General features: G+C 43.7%; 1 long non-coding RNA gene across 1 annotated transcript; it reads left to right on the plus strand.

Annotated features, from left to right (window-relative positions):
• The first annotated feature begins 8,751 nt into the window (after positions 1-8,751).
• LOC148687687 (uncharacterized) lies at positions 8,752-16,656 on the plus strand. Its single transcript, XR_015947937.1, has 4 exons — positions 8,752-8,939; positions 13,009-13,111; positions 14,107-14,273; positions 15,145-16,656. It is a non-coding gene; the product is annotated as an uncharacterized LOC148687687 (long non-coding RNA).
• Positions 16,657-17,324: the final 668 nt, after the last annotated feature.

Consider the following 17,324-nt stretch of genomic DNA (forward strand, 5'->3'; position numbering starts at 1 on the left):
AGGGGTCCCCAGACTACGGCCCACGGGCCGGATGCGGCCCAATTGGCCTCCCAATCCGGCCCACGATGCCCCCCCGCCGCCCGCCGCCCACTGCCGCTGCCCGCTCTTGCGGCGCGCTGCGCAACGGCGCGCTTCCAGATCTGAAAAAAATAACCGAAAATCGTTTCTGCGCATGCGTATGGGCCTCTCCCGACCCAGAAGAGGTCATTTCCGGTGCACTTCCGGGTCGGGGGAGGTGCACTTCCGGGTCGGGGGAGGCCCATACGCATGCACACAAACAATTTTCGGTGATTTTTCCGGCCTGGAAGCGCGCAACTGCGCCAGTAAATGGGTTTGCGCATGCGCACTGGCACACACTCCCCCACCTTCCGGCCCACTGCGCGCGCACTCCCATTGCGCGGCGGGCACCGGCCCGAAGGCGGGTAAGTCTGGGGACCCCTGGGTTAGAGCCTTCACTGAGCATTTAACCTGAGTGGCACTTGGTTGGATCCCCCCCCCGGCCTTTCCCTCAGTGAAATTATGTTTTTCTTTTGTTATGCGGAATAATGTTGTTTGTATGAGAGTGGAAATGGCATTGGGTAGGATCAACGTAGTATAGGGGCCTGAGGGGAGGATTGACTACGGCAAACCCAGACGTGGGTTTGGTATCTGCCTGGTTGGAATCTGCACCCTGGTGAGACCTTGCTTGTTTGTCTCACCACGGCAAGGTTCAACACTAACCAACTCCCATTGTACAGGTTTGGAGCGACCCAAACCCAGCAGATCAACATGGGGCTTGTGGAATGATGAGCTGATCTTGGGACCCAATGCCGTGCCAACTCTTTCCCTGCCTGATGCTGTCAGTAAAGAATTGGCCTGATTTTATTCCATCACGGTTGTACAGTCTGGTTGTTTTGCTGCTCCCATGAGTCACATAATGCGCCTGCCTGGGCAAATCTGAATTTCTGATACAAATAGCTTTCAGAAGTAAAGCTGCAATTCTCTGAACTCTTACTTGGGGCTAAGTACCAACGAACTCAATCATCCTTAGATCTCAGTTATGCATAAGCATGCACAGGATTTGGATGAGCCTGAATATGGGTATTTTCTGCCTATCTTGGATTGCCCTGCCAACTTCTTTTGTCTAGCATCCTGTTCCAACAGTAGCTGAAAAGATGCCTACGGGAAGCCTGTAAGCAAGACTTTAGTACAACAGTACTTTCCTCACTTGTGATTGCCAGCATCTGTTTTTCAGATGCATCCTGCTTCTGACAGTGTAAGCAGAACATCAGTGGCCAGTAGCCACTGATAGCCCCATTCTCCATGAATTTGTCTAATCCCCTTTTAAAGCAATCCAAGTTGGTGGCCATCGCTGCATCTTGTGGAAGTAAATCCCACAGTCTAAGCCATGCATTGTGTGAATAAATGTTTTCTTTTGTCTGTTCTGAATCTTCAAATATACAGCTTCATTGGATGGCCCCACTTTCTTGGATTAGAAGAGAGGGAGGAAAATGTCTCTCTATCTGCTTTCTTTTATGCACCTCTTTCATGCCACCCCTCTCACATTTTCTCCCCAGATGTTGTAACCTTTCCTCACAGCAGAGTTTCTCCATCCTCATGATAATTTTGGCTGTCCTTTTCTGTACCTTTTCCAGCTGTCCTGCCACCTCCCTTCTTCTTGTCATTTCCATTTGCCTCAGTTCCTCAGACTTCCTTCTTGAAAAAGTTAGTTCAGGTACAGTAATCTGCCCTACATCCTTCACTGTGGAAGACAGGTGCAACTAATTTATTCAGTTTCTCTGCAATCTTATTTTCCTCCTTTAGCAAAACTCTGACTCACTTTTTGTCCAATGGTCCAACCACTTCCATAGCTGGCTTCCTGCTTCCAATGTTGTTGTTGGTAGTGGTCTTTATGTTTTTAGCAATGTGCTGCTTGATTATTTATATTTTTTGCACCCCTTATTGTCAGTTTGCATTTCTTTCGTCAAAGTTTGTGTTCCCTTTTGTTCTCCTCATTTGGACATGACTTCCATTTTCTAACAGTTGCATCGTGGAATATAGAGTTTGTATCTCATGTAAGTTTGATGTCTTGCTAGAGATCTTTTGAAACTTCCTGAGAAGAATGTGCTATTTTTAAGAGCTGTCTTTTATGCCCTGTGACTTAAGCCATTTCTTTTGTGAACTTTCAAGAACATCAGCTGTCTCAATAAGCCTCCCATCCTCCTCATCAATCATAGAAATGAAAGAAAAACCCAAACTCCAAGGATTGGGTTATAAATCCAGCAGTTCCATCATCTTTCAAGTCTGTTCTATAATAATCAACTCTTTGAGTACCACTTTGAGGTTTTCTGTTTGTTAGTTACTAAACACCAAACAGGCCTTTTCACACAAAAACATGGGCCTACACTTTGTGCTTTCCTTCTTTCAATAGCTGCTGTTTTTCTGATGAGAAGAAGGAGTTAAAACATCTGCAAGTTAACTACAATTGCTATTCAAGATGCTTTCACAGGTTGAAAGGCATCCAAGTAGAGTCTGAATGTCACCAATATTCCCATTTGTATAATAATAGTGTCACAAAGAAATGCATTTATGATATTATGCAGTTGCTTTGGTATATTACATTGTCACAAATAATAGAATTTCACAGGGATAAGCGGATTAGTGTTTTTCTGAATTGAAAGAGTCCTAAAACTAAATATTTTCTCGTTTCCCTAAATATTCTGATTAAACTCTCTTAGAAATGGATGTCAACCATTCCACAAGTCTTCTATCACATTTTATTTATCTCCCTAAAGTCTAAGGGAGGTCTATTTCACCCTAAAATATAGGCTTGATGATAATAAATGTTTGTAACTTACGCATAATGTTTCTTAAATAACAAGCCTCTTTCTATACATGACACCATGGGTAAAATCTTTCCAAAAGAGCATGCTGAATATGTTTGACATAGCCAGGAATTAAATCTAACACTTTGCAGAAAAACACATTTTGTTATAAAGGCCCCCTATAAAATAAAATGTCCTTGTTATATAATTTTACAAGACTCTTCACAAAGTTCTTGTGCACTAGGGGTACAATTCATCAAGAAATACAGCACACCAGGCTTACTGAAATGAATGTGAGCTAAGATCACTACTGCTGATCTCATCTGGAAGCATGCAGTTGAGTTCAAGATTGTATGCCTATATTGCTTGAAACTAGGTAGTCTCTTGGGGCTCAGCACAGTTGAAAGCCGATGAATGATTCTATTCCGAGGAAATGCCTTTTATTCATAGACTCATATAGATGGAATGGGCCTAAAAGGACCATCTAATCCAACCTCTGCTGAAGTAGGAACCTTCACCCAGCCCAGGGAGCCAACTTGGGCCCCAAGTTATGGGTGCCCAGTGCACGTGACGTCATGACCAAAAAAAAAAAAAAGGTTCCTCATCTCTGCTGTAAGGAAAGTCAAAATTATTACCTCTCATATTGTAGATTTGGTTCTTGTAGATGTAACCTTCTGGGCAATCTTCTTGGGGTCCAAAGTCAACACCTGTCGTTCCTGAGGCACTTCAAGCAAAACTCTTTTTCAGTAGTGGACATCATGGTGGGGGCTGACTTTTCTTGAATAGAAGCCCACTTCCACTCCAGGAAACATGGCAATAGTTTGTGATACAACTTGGAGATCACCTGTTCGAAGCAGGACAGGGTGAATAGAAATTGTACTGGCAAGGCAAGTCTGTTGAGGATTTCTGCTCTTTTGAGCCCAATCATGGATTTTGTTATAGTCCACTGTAAGTTAAAAATGTAAATGAATACATAAAATGTTGCACCCCAAAATTCTCTTCAGACTTTCAGTGCATTGCAAATAATTTTTTGCCAAACTCCCCAATTTCCGAGGACAATCAGAGGAGCAAACTTCTAACAAATGAGCAAGACTAATGAAATCACTCTTCAGTCCTTCCATCAAGCTCCATGTACAACTATGTTTCTGCTGATCCCTTGCAATGGCTGACCTTTGAAACTGACAGAACATTCACCACTGATGCTTTTTTAAAAAGACATCTATCTCGCCTGGGCACCAAAAAAAAGAGAAGAAGGTAGAAAGAGGAAGCCAGACATCCAAGACCGACTTATATTTATATGTGAATCAAACTGTCATTTTTGTTCTGCTAGTGTCTGTTATCACATCTGGACAAGCAATCATTCTCCAGGTTAGTTTCGCACAACCTTGGATTTTTAGGAAAGTCCTTGAGAGCTAATGCAGCTGCTTTATGTAGCGACAGTTCATGAGCGTAAAAGCGCTATTCGGAAATCTTGGCAGATAGGCCCACTAATAAACATTTAATTTACAGCCTGTACAATTCTTTTAGCTTAGCAAAGTGCTTCGTGCATCCATCTGCTTCTTCTGATTTATTAAAATCCATATTTAGCGCCTTGTTGCCTTTAGGAGTTGGGAGCTGGAGTGAGAAACAGGAGACACAATTGTAGGCAAGGCAGGATTGGGGTCTGAAATACATTGATGATTCAGCAGTGATGAATCCAAATTTTCATTATCCACTTATTTCAGGATTACAGATTGATTCATTATGCAGACAAATATATATGTGTGTGTCTTTTTCTCCAGCAACTAATTTATTGCACCGTCGTGAATAAGAAGCAGGAACTTATGACATCACTGTTCATAGAAGGGATTAAAGTAGATCATTTATACCTGGGGCACTAGGCCAAGGCCACGCTAAGTAGCCTACATGGCATTAAATACATAACAAGCATAATTTACAATGAAGGGACTGCTGAATAATCATTATCAACCTCCAGTACAAAGTTTTCTTATGAATGCCCTAGGTCACGAAAGAAACTTTGTGCAAATTAAATAATACATGAGGAGTTTAGCACTGTAATATATTGTGTTATACAAAAACAGGTTCTTTCCCTCTATTGACATTAATGTAGTTGGGCCAAGACTGAGGTTGTGAGAGCAAGCACATGAAACTGATATATGTTTTGCTCATTTGATGCTGAGATATGATGCTGTTATGAGTTGTGGGAGTAAGTGTATGAAGCTAGTATCATTGCACATCAGTGGGATCAAAAGGTTAAAATTGACCCCTTTATGGGATGAATGTGTAACAGGAACATGGGAAGTATTTGAGTTAACTCTTTTGGGGGCACTTTTTCTCTTTCTCTGAACCTTTGAGTATATTCCTTATCCTGACTTCAGAAATATGGATTGTTGTTTTTTGCAAAACTGACAAAAAAAATCTCCATATCACCTGACTCAGATCCTACAACCTTCATCTAAGGCCCTCTTTGTGCGCCTCTTCCACGAGAGGTCTGGAGGGTGGCAAAGCAAGAACAGGCCTTTTCTGAGGTGGTTCCCCATTTGTGGAATGCTCTTTCCAGGGAGGCTCACTTGACGTCCTCCTAACATATCTTTAAAGGTAAAGGGCCCCCTGACCATCAGGTCCAGTCGTGTCCGACTCTGGGGTTGCGGTGCTCATCTCGCTCTATAGGCCAAGGGAGCCAGCGTTTGTCTGCAGATAGCTCCCGGGTCATGTGGCCAGCATGACAAAGCTGCCTCTGGCGAACCAGAGCAGCGCACGGAAACACCGTTTACCTTCCCGCCGGAGTAGTCCCTATTTATCTACTTGCACTTTGATGTGCTTTCGAACTGCTAGGTGGGCAGGAGCTGGGACCGAGCAACGGGAGCTCACCCCGTTGCAGGGATTCGAACCACCAACCTTCTGATCAGCAAGCCCTAGACTCTGTGGTTTGACCCACAGCGCCACCTGGGTCCCTTACAACATATCTTTAGGTGCAGACAAAAACATTCCTCATCCCCAAGGTCTTTGGCTAATTAACAATTCATGGCCTTTTAAACTGTGTGGGTTTGCGGGGTATTGTTTTCGGGGTTTTTTTTTTCTGTGCTATTATTTTTGTGCTTTTATATTGTGAACTGTCGTGTGAGCCTTGGATGAAGGGTGGTATAGAAACTTAATTAATTAAAAGCTCTAATGCTGCACTGAGTGCTTTAAATCCAGTGTTCAAACATTAGAGGATGTTGCATGGTATAATGAAAATGGATAGCCACAGAAATGAAGTCCATTGTTTTCTGTAATACCACCACTGATCTACTCCATGGTGCTCACAAATATGTCTGCAATACATATCCTCACAGGTTTTGAGTCAGCAGACAAATTCAAAATATCAAATAAGAAAGTGCTTGGATGTTGGATGACTGGACTTCTCCGTGACCCTTCCCCTCTGCAGGGAGGTGGGACCGATTCGGATGGTCCACCCCCACCACTTAATGGATCCAAATGGCTTCCAGAGAGTGGTAGGGGATGCTTTATCCCATGTTGATGGCCTTTCAGCTGATTCCCTGGTGACCCGCTGGAATGTGGAGTTAACCAGGGCTATTGACTATTTCCAATTGCATGGAGCCTGGACAGCCCCATGGTTTTCCACAGATCTGAGGGCAATGAAACATTCGCTGAGACGGCTAGAGTGCTGGTGGCAGATAATTCATTCTGAATATGACCAGACATGGGTTCAATGTTTTTCACCGCTTCTATTGCATCTGCAGAAAACAGCAGCAGGAGACTCTTTCAGGTGGTGCGCAATTTAGCAGAACCACCTGCTCCATCGGGGCCCAGTATGGGCCACATGATCTCCTGCAATGATTTTGCAAAGATTCAGGAAAGATTGCTCAGATTCAGGAAGAGGTAGACTCCACCGCAGGAGCAGGACCAGGACCAGGGCGGGAGAGTGTTAGAGTCCTGTCTAGTCAAGTTGCGTGGGATCAATTCCAATCTGTTACCTCTGAGGATGTGGACAGGCTGCTTGGACGAGTGAAACCAATCAGCAGTTTCCTTGATCCTTGCCAATCCTGGCTTATAAAAGCTAGCCAGGAAGGGCTGGGCAATGGGCTTTGTGGAGTGGTGAATGTTTCTCTCTGTGACGGAGCCTTCCCAAACCCACTAAAAGAGGCGGTTATCAAACTGCTTATTAAAAAACCATCTTTAGATGCGGCCAATATGGCAAACTATCGCCCAGTCTCAAATCTTCCATTCTTGGGCAAGGTGATTGAGCAAGTGGTTGCTGAACAACTCCAGGCACACCTGGAAGAAGCGGACCATTTGGATCCCTTCCAGTTGGGATTCAGGCCTCATCATGGGACTGAAACTTCCTTGGTCGCACTGGTCGATGATCACCGGTGGGCTAGGGACAAAGGTGAGAGCTGTTTTCTAGTTCTGCTGGATCTCTCAGCGGCTTTTGATATTGACCATAGCACCCTTCTGGACCGTCTAGAGGGGCTGGAAGCTGGGGGCACTGTTATACAGTGGTTCCTCTCCTTCCTCCTGGGCTGTGTTCAGAAAGTGGTGATGGGGGATGAGTGTTCGGACCCATGGGCTCTCACTTGTGGGGTGCCTCAGGAATCTGTCCTCTCCCCCATGCTTTTTAACATCTACATGCAGCCACTGGGAGAGATCATCAGGGGGTTTGGGCTGGGTATTCCTCAGTATGCGGTACCCAGCTCTACTTCTCTTTCAAATCAGAACCAGTGAAGGCGGTGAAAGTCCTGTGTGAGTGTCTGGAGAAGGTTTCCAGATAGGCAATAAATAATGCCATTCACTTGCTCTAGTGGTGAGGCTGATGGACCAGCAGAGTGAGAAACAGTAGAGTTGAAAGACTTGGTCCCATCCCTTGGTGCCAGGGAAGCATCTTCTGTTTCTACATAGGCCAGATGTCCTACAGGAGCGTTAATGACTTGCCACATCTGGCAGATATGGGCAAAGGAGCGATCCACAGGTGGAACATGGAAGTGAACAGGAGAAGCACAACATTCATAACACCCAACCATTCCTTACACTAACTTCTGCAGGGCACCACATTGGGAATCCATTTTGAAGTTTCAGCTCCTTAGAACAGGAGCCCTGCTCTGGCTGCCAGACAATCTTCCCCTCCAGGATGGTCTCACGCTGACAAGGAACAGCAGGGTGCAGAGACAAACAGGGCATCTCACTCTACGTTGCATGCAAAACAAATAAACCACGTTTTGGCATAAAATACAAGTACAATAAGCATAAAAACAGCTGGTTCCTTCCTACTAATTAGAGCTAAACAAATAATTCACAAGGAATAATTTATTCAATAAATTTCTTCTGTCCTTTTTCACAGCTGTTCTGCAAACAGAGTCTATTTTAGAGACTTTATGCATTATTCATAATTAACCATTTGGGGGGTAGAGAATGAAGTATTTGCCCTGTATTGTGACTAAGTGATCTAAATGACAACCAAGGGTTTAAATTCAATCGCTGCCTTTTCTCTCTCGCTGCTGAGAATATTGGTTGCAGGTATTGTGTACGTGTTTAGTTCTGTAATGTTCTTGTCCTTAGTTCATGAAGTGGTATAGATGGATACCCCACAAGTGCACTTAATATGCAACATTTATTGGCTCTGCCTCAGGTGTTGCAAGGCCTGTATTATTATTATTATTATTATTATTATTATTATTATTATTTCCCATTTTCCATCATATGGGTCTCCTAGCAGCTTCCAATAAAATATGCAATATCCATGCATTTGGCAAGGGTTCTGAAAAAGGGAGGAGGCTTACGCATAGCTCCCCATGCAATTAGGAAGCCAGTGCAATTGGAGTTCTGGTTGTACCCAGAGCCAACCTGCACACATGCATAAGCTCACATTGAATCGGGGAAATGTTGCCACAGGTTGCATGATGTCTGGCCAGAAGGGGCAGTCTCACCCATTTTCCGTTTGTTTAGGGCACTTGTGTGGGGACCTACTGAGAAGGGATATTTGGCAGGATCCAAAGAAATGCTGGTGGCAGCTGACTTCCCCAGCCTTTCCTCATGACCAGCAACCCCCATCTCTGAAGAGGATCCTCATATGGTTCAAAGGGGCCTGATGAATGGGGCACACACACCCCAAACTCCACGAACAGGAGTTCCATTTGTGTAAGTTGCCTCCACATTGTTTTAAGGGATGCCTCTTCTCTGCTCTCTGTGCCACAGCCCATCCCATGTAGGCTGGTCCTTGGGTGTGATCGGTTGTGGCCAAGATGACCTCATAACAGCATAAGATTAGGCTTTAGGGTGAGTTTCCAGGCATAACAAGCTTTGTTTCATATTTGCAGTGGCACTGCTAAATTCCCTCCATGCACAACCATCTTCAGCTCCACGTGCTTGCCAAGGAATGCACCAGGCACCAGGAATACACATATACATTTCCTTGCCAGAGTCCAACAATCTCCACTTAGTGCCCTCAGACTGGGTGGCCAGTCACTACAGACAATACAAAGCTAGGTGGACCATTGGTCTGACTCAGTATAAGGCTGTTTCCTATGTCCACCTTATGGAAATAGTTGAGCTTATACCTGTGTACTTCTGATTCACCTAGTCATAGTTGTGTATATGGCCTCCAAAATGACTGCATGAAACAGCCTTTCCCAATCTGGTGCCCTCCAATAGCCATGCTGGCAGCAGCAGATGGGAGTTGTGTCCCCCAGGTGTTTGGGGGTACATGTTTGGGGAAGGCTGGCATGAAAATAATGAAACATTTCAGCCACATGTGTGAGTGAATGATGTCTTACTGGGAGTATGTTCAGCTGAAATCAACCAGATTGAAATGCCCCTGTTTACTCCAAATATTTATTCGATTTATTGTGCAGGGAAGTATAATGATAAAATACCTGGAATGAGTTGCTTTGTGTATCTACTTGTTGCCAAACTTTTATCTTCTTGAATAATGGTTATTTCCTGCTCCCCTTGCAAGATCTTTAAAGCGGCTCCAGTGATGCACAGTGGCTTCTGCAAAAAGCTATCAAAGGCATATGTCACATCTTGAGTGCTGCGTATCAAGCCCATGGTGGATTTCAGGAAGGGAACTGTCTGCCCTTGTCATCTTTAGAGTAGCCCTCATTACATTTCAAAACAATTTCAAGAGAGTGATGAGATGTGGAATCACTTTGTTCAATTTGCACTTGCTTCCTGTAGGACTGATGTTCCAAACCAATGGGGGATCCTCAGAGTCCTTTGGATTCCTCTAAATAAAAAGTGCTTTCATTAATAAAATTAGCCTCCTCGTCGGGAAAGGTTGTTTCATTTAATTATCTGGATCGGTATGCAGTTAAATGTCACAGACAGCGGGATTTGGGTAGGAGAAAGAATCTCTTTACTTTACTTCATTAAATTATTTCTATTTCCAGCAGCCTTCTTCCCTGATTGTATTCTGTGTTATTGTTATTAACATTGGTTGCAATCCAAAACAGTTATGTTAGGCACATCCAAGGGCTTGACCATTCTCAGTGCAAACTTTGCCTTTTCTTCTCCAAAGAGAAACTTCCCAGAACTGCTGTGCCATAACTCAGACTCCCATAAGGAGTCTGTCCGTTGTCTAAGAACTTGGTCCTTTGTCTGAGAACTGGGGTGTAGATCTTTTTGAAGACCCACACTGGCAAGACCATTGCCCAGAAGGTAGAGCGAAGTGATACTACTGAGAATGTCAAGGCCAAGATCTATGTCAAGGAAAGTTAGCAGAGGGTTAGGATTTCATACAGGCCCCAACTTCTTCCCCTATAACTTGGACACTGGCTTCTTAGGCTTCCTGTTGTCTGCCCCCTTTTTATATAAAATTATTGAGGCCCTTATATTCCGGGACTTTAGTTACAACTTTTTTTGGACCAGTGGACATGTTTCAAATTTTGAGAGAGTACTGGAGGTGGCAGTAACAAAATAGGTGCTATAGAGGGGTGTTGCATGACACAAAATTAGAGAGACAGACACTCCTGACAATCTTTTCACAGAAATGCTTAGAAGGCACCTGCACCTTTTATCCCATAAGTTTCCTCCTAAGAGGGCTAGAGACGTGTGTGTGTGTGTGTGTGTGTGTGTGTGAGAGAGAGAGAGAGAGAGAGAAAGTATGGGGCACTGCCTAGGTGTACCAATGAAAACTTTCACAGATACAGTGGTACCCACAGTTGCTAGGTTGTCCACCCCTGTTCCACTGTGATACATCAGGGGTCAGCAACCTTTTTCAGCCGTGGGCTGGTCCACTGTCCCGTGGGCCGGTGATTGAGAAGGTGATTGGGCCGTATCTGGCCCCCGGGGCCTTAGGTTGCCTACCCCTGGTGTACATCATTTCTATAGACGTATTATGTGCACATACCTTTGTGAATGTGTTTTATTCACTCACTCACACTGTGACTCCTGACATCTCCTGCTGCTTATGTGGATGGGACCAGGATGGAGCAGTGACAAGGTAAAGACCACATGGTTCCATCAGCTGGGCACCTACCACCAGTCTGCTCCTCCCACTAGCCCATCTGTGCTGCCCCATCCTCATTGCTGCCCTGCATCCATGTTGGTAAGCAGCAATTTTGAAATCCCTTGTAGGATTTAAGTTGTTAACATTTCCAAGGGAAACCGGCCCAGCTGGGATCACCCCGCCAAGTCTTGCATGAATTACCCTTGCTGGATTGGGGATTTTGTCTTTAATTATTCCGAGGCAGTTTTGGAGCCAATTATTTATTATTGGACCTTAGACATTGTAATTGGACTGCTGCGATGTGGAACTCTGTCAAAAAGGCTTTCTTAAAACAGTGCTGCCATTAGAAAAATAGCATTCAGATCAGCAATTTCTTAATTTAATTTCAAGTGTTCAGGAGCCTTGGTTTCAATCAATAACCAGCTCAAATGTGAACAAATGTAGAGATTTCCTTTCATATGCAACTGAGGGTGTTTTTTTTTTAATTGTGTGTGTGTGGGGGGGGTTCTACAACAATTCTTCAATTGATAATGTCAGCATCAGAGATGATGAATCTTAGAAATTAATTTTATATCCTACCCTTCCTCCCAAAGGAACCCAGGGTGGTAAACAATAAATTTTGTTGTTGTTGTTTAGTCGTTTAGTCGTGTCTGACTCTTCGTGATCCCATGGACCAGAGCACACCAGGCACTCCTGTCTTCCACTGCTTCCCACAGTTTGGTCAAACTCATGTTAGTTGCTTCGAGAACACTATCCAACCATCATTATAGTTAAAGCTATGGTTTTCCCAGTAGTGATGTATGGAAGTGAGAGCTGGACCATAAAGAAGGCTGATCGCCGAAGAATTGATGCTTTTGAATTATGGTGCTGGAGGAGACTCTTGAGAGTCCCATGGACTGCAAGAAGATCAAACCTATCCATTCTGAAGGAAATCAGCCCTGAGTGCTCACTGGAAGGACAGATCCTGAAGCTGAGGCTCCAATACTTTGGCCACCTCATGAGAAGAAGACCCTGATGTTGGGAAAGATTGAGGGCACAAGGAGAAGGGGACGATAGAGGACAAGATGGTTGGAAACAACAAATAGTAAAGTAACAAAAACAGCTTAACAGGATTTCCAGTACAGATGTAGACTGGAAGAGATCTAAACTTAAAAAGGCTTGTTGAAAGAGGAAGAGAGTTATTGTGAGAATAAGATTATTGGGGGGGGGAATGGAAAGATGGGCATATAAGTGTGATTGAATAAATAAGAAAATAAGAAGAGCCTGCTGGATCAGGCCAATGCCCCATCTGGTCTAGCATCCTGTTCTCACAGCAGCCACCCAGATGTCAGTGGAAAACGCAAGCAAATAAATGCATATATTTGGCCTCAATTTTCTTCTTATTAGGTAGATCACAACTGGAATCAGGCATGGAAATACACTACAAATAATGAAAATGTAAGGAGGCTTTTGTAGCTGCAGTAAACAAGCCACTGGTACATACCACAAAACCCATGTACATTTAGAGAACTTTGGAGCACATCCCCGCCCCCACCAAAGACTCAAAGGATAAGTAGTATCCCCCTCACAGAGCTACAATTCCCAGCACCCATAACAAAGTACAGTTCTCAGGATTCTTTGTGCGCAAGATGTGCTTTAAATATGCTTCATGTGTTTCTCAGCCTCAGTCACTTATCACAGATCGAGAAGTTTGGGATTCTGGACTTTTGAATATCTTGTCGATTCCTATTTTTCTAAACTGCAAATTTTGTATCCTACCAGGACAGACGCACAATTCTAAATTACAAATGCGTCACAAAATATCCATTTCAATGTGGATTTTTAGGACGAAGAGGTAGTAGCCCCCAAGATTTTATGCAGAGAGGTGAGCTCTTATTTAATTATGTATGCTGTGCAAAGATGTACTGCCAATATATTTCAGCTAACACATGTTCTGGGACTTTGCTGAGACATTGCCATCCAGAATATATTGTTCCCTCTCTGTGCCCTATGAAGTCCCAAAGCCCATGTGATTTCAAGTCATCAGAATATCCTAATGAGGTTGCCAAAGGTGCTAAATCTCAAAATGAGAAGAAGGCTCTGTGTGTAGGCGAGGAAGAAGCATAAGGATACTGTATATCTTGACCTTGTAGAAGTTTTATGTTTGGGCCTCAGCTCAGAGTAGTTCCTTTATTTTCCCTAAACCTGTCTGGTCACCCCTGTGTGACACATTGGTTAGGTATACGGTGCGATCAAGGCAGATATATGATAGGAGAGCTGTTCCAAAAGTAAGTGTTTACCATTTAAAGCAATAGATTAAGGAGAGTCAAAAAACTAAGTGTGTGGAACATTACATTACAGATGATGGATTGAAGGGAATAAAACAGTGAAGGACAAGGCTGTTTGTTTCAGCACATTCTACAGTGTGAGATAATACCATTAGTGATAGAAAAGGCAGCAGAGGTGAAGAATACCAGGCAGGCAAAGAGACAAGGGAACAGCATGCTAACTGTTAGAACAGCATTCATTAAAAAAGTTTTTTTTTACTAAGGAAAGGACCATTAATGAGGCTTTGGATTGCAAGCATCTAACTGAAAATTAAGCTGCATATTCCTCCCCCTTCACTTATCAGGTCCACAAAAGCACAATTCTGACAGGAAGGAGAAAGAAGAATGAATAATAATGCTGTAGGAAAAAATTCAGAGTATTTAAAACAGGATAAATGTAATGGTTTGACACAGAGAAAAAATGACCGCAGAAAAACATGGATAGACATGTTCTTCTTTCTTTCTTTCTTTCTTTCTTTCTTTCTTTCTTTCTTTCTTTCTTTCTTTCTTTCTTTCTTTCTTTCTTTCCTTTAACATTTTTATTGGTCGCCAGGATATCAAGGTATACCTTCTTTCCCTCTGGACCATCCATTCACAGATGAGGCTGAGGATTGTAAACACTTTGAAAAGTGCTGTAAAATTACGAATAACAACGGCAACTGCTTGAAAAGACAAGCATCCTATCCATCTTTGGCAATATCTAAAGTACATGCCAGAAAGGTGAGAGAGCGGGGCAGAGGAATATTTGTGGCTGCAAGAAGACTGTTCTGGGGCACTTGGGAAGCACAGAGTTAAGGCTGCACATATCCAAGAGAGGTTAAGGCAGATCACAGGCCAATGGCCTGCATTACAGGTATTGAACTCCCAACGGCAACCCAGTGCTCTGGCCTATAGAAGGGCAGCCGTTTGTCTCAGAAAGGTCGAGAGGAGGAGATAAGTGGCATCAAGATTTAAGTGGCAGAACAGATTTGAGACAAACAAGCAAGACCCCAATATTATATAATCCCCTATACTGGATTGTAGCAGTGTCACTTCCCATATAGGGCAAAGGAAGCTGCCACATACCAAGTCAAATCACTAGGTGTCAGTATTTTATCCACTAACTGGAGGTGGCTCTCATGAGTTTCAGGCAGGTGACATTCCCATCCCTACCTGGAGATAGGGATAGAATGTGGGACCATCTGCATGGAATGCAATTGCTCTCCCACTGAACTACAGCCCTGTGTGGCCTTAGCAACACTGTGGGGATGTTCTTGCTGAGTTCACCTAAATCGGGGGTTAACTAGGGTAGTCCCATACGATCCCCATATGGAACAGCTTCATATTCCTGCATTGCAGAGGGTTGGACTAGATGATTGTCAGGGTCCCTTCCAACCTTACAGTTCTATGATTCTAAGGGGGGTTGTGCCTTCTGGGCTCACTTCTTGGTAAACAACAAAACGTGAACCGTGACAAGAAATCTTCAGAGATATTGAAGCTGCTTAAAATAGATCAGCCTCTTTGGTTTTGCTTTTCCAAGGGAAACGTATACCTTTTGTCTGAACTGATATATGAAAATATCTGACTTAAGTTTTATTGGATTTCATTTCAGCTCAGAGGAGAAGGCAATGGATGTCCATGATGAGGTCACCTACGGGTGCAACCCACCAAATGTTGCAGCGGCGGCAGCAAAAGCCTCAGTTTGTTCCCGATGAGCATCTGCAGCACTTCTACATGTCATCGGAGGGGAGAGAGGTTGTTTTGCATCAAGACTGTGGTCTTACTGAAATGAATGGATGCTGCAACAGTCAGGACTGCTTGGGCAATTGCACCCTGAGTCATCTACTCTCATTTAATGTAGCAGACCTTGACCTTTCCTGCTCATTAGTCCATCCTGGTTCCACACTCCCAACTAGTTCTAATGCTGGTGTGAACTCTGAAGGCCAGAGGGAATTACTATACCCAATGCCACTAAGGCTAAAAAGAACAACAACCCCACATCCAGTCCATGCACTAATTTAGTGGAGTACTGCTCACAAATGTTCTGCTTTGATTGGAGATTTTCCCCACACAATATTTTATTCAATTTGGCACCCCCGGTAATGTTCCATGCCTTTGTGAAAACCCCAAACTAGTTTCACAATGAGAAATGTGACACATTTCATGTTGATTTCCTAGATATATTTTCCCCTGTTTAATTATCTTGGCTTGCAAAGTCTATACATTTTATATTTATACAGTCTCTTTTTAGAGCCAGTGGGGTGTAGTGGTTAAGAGTGTGGACTTGTAATCTGTTGAACTGGGTTCGCTTCCCCGCTCCTCCACATGAAGCTGCTGGGTGACCTTGGGCTAGTCACACTTCTCTGAAGTATCTCAGCCTCACTCACCTTACAGAGTGTTTGTTGTGGGGGAGGAAGGGAAAGGAGAATGTTAGTCGCTTTGAGACTCCTTAGGGTAGTGATAAAGCGGGGTATCAAATCCAAACTCTTCTTTTCACTTTGTTTTCTTTACGTACTGTATATCTGGAGGGTAGGACCCAAACCAATGGATTTAAATTACAAGAAAGTTGATTCCAACTAACCATTAGGAAGAACTTTCTGATGGGAAGAGCTGCTCAACAGTGGAATGGACTCCATCGGAAGGTGGTGGACTCTCCTTTGTTGGAGATTTTTAAACAGAGGTTGGATGGCCATCTGTCAGGGATTAGTCAGCTGTGATTCCTTCATTACAGGGGGTTGGACTGGATGACCTTTGGGATCCCTTCCAGCTCCGCAGTGCTATGATTCTTGGCTCCCTTGAATCTGCTGTTCACAAGTTCTGACAAATCTGTGACAAGTGGCTTGGTTTATGAAATGGAGCATTTGCTAGAATCTGCGTGCAACGATACAACTTTTTTGATATGGCGAAAGTATATTTCGTATACCGAGATGTGTACATTAATGCTATTTTAAACTGCATGACTTGGAGGAAGTTACCAGCATGTCAGCAGGCACTGTTGTGTTCAGTACAGAGAAACCATACAAGTAAAGTCTTGTCTATCCTTCCTCACTTAGTAATTGTACTAACTCTGATACTGATAAAGACACTTAAAAACTGTTTTTATGAGGGAAATAAATGTAGTTGTTCAGAATTGCCTTTTGGCCATTTCATTTTTCACACATTACTTTGCTGTTATGTAGCAACATGCATTAGTAATAAGCAGCAATGGCAGAAGACTGAAGAGAAAGTGAAAAGTTTCATATTGTGCTAAGGTTATTTATTGTATGGAGGCTTCCCATAATGGCAAGGCTAGCAGGTGGTCACTTCTCGCAAAGCCTGTGAGAAGGGAAGTGGTGTCACTGTGATAGCCAGATCCAAAAGCAACATCAGAAGGCAGGCGTCGGGTCAAGAAGCCACATGAGCTGCCCTCAAGGAGCAGAAACAAAAACAAGGTGATGGTGGACTCTTCTTCCTTGGAGGTTTTTAAGGAGAGGTTGGATAGTCACCTGTCATATATGATCTAGTTGAGATTTCTGCATTGCAGAGGGTTGGAATAGATGACCCTAGGGTCAACTCTACAATTTCATGGTTCTATGATTCTGTTTAGGGGAGCTGTGATGGCCTGGAGGAGCTACTGAAGCTGTTTGTCTTCCCACCTACACCAGCTGTGTGAGATGAAGCCCAGGTTTGCTGAAGGATTGTGGGAGTAGAACGACAAAAGCAGGAGATGGCTTCTTTATAAGCCACAGAGGGACAGGGAGGGGGGAGGCTGGAGAGCAGGAAGAGAAGGAAGCAGAAACACATATCTAGAAA

Source organism: Zootoca vivipara, chromosome 1 (genome assembly GCF_965207765.1).
Source record: "Zootoca vivipara chromosome 1, rZooViv2.hap1.1, whole genome shotgun sequence".
Taxonomy (NCBI): Eukaryota; Metazoa; Chordata; class Lepidosauria; order Squamata; family Lacertidae; genus Zootoca; species Zootoca vivipara.